Source organism: Plasmopara halstedii (assembly GCF_900000015.1).
Source record: "Plasmopara halstedii genome assembly, contig: Scaffold_3060, whole genome shotgun sequence".
Lineage (NCBI taxonomy): Eukaryota > Oomycota > Peronosporomycetes > Peronosporales > Peronosporaceae > Plasmopara > Plasmopara halstedii.
The window spans coordinates 1,948,509-1,949,907 of NW_020189964.1; positions in this window are offsets into that span (position 1 = coordinate 1,948,509).

Below are 1,399 nucleotides of genomic sequence, written 5' to 3' on the forward strand. Positions count from 1 at the left end.
AGGGTTCGGAAATTCGGACAAGAAATTGTCGGCGCGTTTGCCCGCGCAGTTAGACCGATATCCATTGAGTAACGGATTGCTGTATTATAACACTTATTAAACGGATACGCCACGAATTGCGGGGACTCACGATGAGGCCTTAAACCTTTTTGAGGCCCACGTCACCCCACTAAGTGGTCATCTCAGTCGTGACAAGACAAACAGCTCGGTGAGTTGCCACTATTGGTGGCCCAGGCTGGACATGTGGACGAGCACATATGTGCGCACGTGTGAGACGTGTCAGAGAGAATGATCCTCTCCGAATGCGGCGGCGCTGCTGGCCAGTTTGCCGGTACCCTCCGGGTGCTGGCAGTCCATGAGTATGGACTTTGTGCTTGGCCTGCCAAAGGACTTGGCAGGCAACGCCGGTGTGGTGATTTTTGTGGACCGTTTGAGCAAAATGACTTATCTTGCTGCAGTGCCGGACACCATCGACGGTGTGGATTCAGCGACGCCGTTTGTCGATCTTGTTTTTCGACAGACTCCCGGAGTCAATTGTCTCTGATAGAGACCCGCGCTTTACTGGATAGTATTTGTCTACACTTTCTAGAGGTGTGAGCACTAAGTTGACTATGTCAACAGCAGACCACCCGCAGACCGATGATCAGACTGAGCGCGTGAATTGCGTCGTCGAAGACGTTTTTCACAGCGTCTGCGCTGAGACGCCGAAGCGCTGGAGCGCTATGTTGCCACTCATTGAGTATAGTCGGAACAATGCAGTGCATTCATTTACCAGCTATACGACTTTCTACGTGAACGGGCTTATTAATCCTCGCGTCTTGCTGATGCCGCCATCCCATGGCCCAGGGCTTGGTGTGGGGGGATAGCCGAACGACTGGCTGATCTCAGCCCCCTCATTGTGCGTAAAGAAGTCGGGGACTTCCTGTCTACTAGACAGAGTGTCTCAGAACACCTTTACGATGCGATGGCTGAAAGCCAAGACATGCAGAAGGAAAATGCAGACGGAAAAGGTCGAAGAAATTTTGAAAATATTGAGGTAGGAAACCTGGTTTTATACAACGCTAAAAACCTTCCTGCACATGTCGTTTCTGCTGTCTTTAAGATGAAGCCCCGTCCACGGTCTATTAGACCTTTTAAGGTCGTGGCTAAGCGAGGCCTAGCGTATACGCTTAACCTTCCGAGAAGGATGCGCACTCACCCATTGCTTGAGCCGTAAAGGAATCCAGCGCAAATGAAGGCGGACGCGTTGGCGCCAGAGCGGCGCCTAAAGGCGCTCGGCCACCCAGAAGTTGAATCAGCAACTGGTTCTGAGCACGGAGTATAACACTTACCGTTTTCAGCGGCGCAAGGCGCCCCACCGTCACATGATGTGACGTGTTCGCCGGCTCGACGGCTAGGA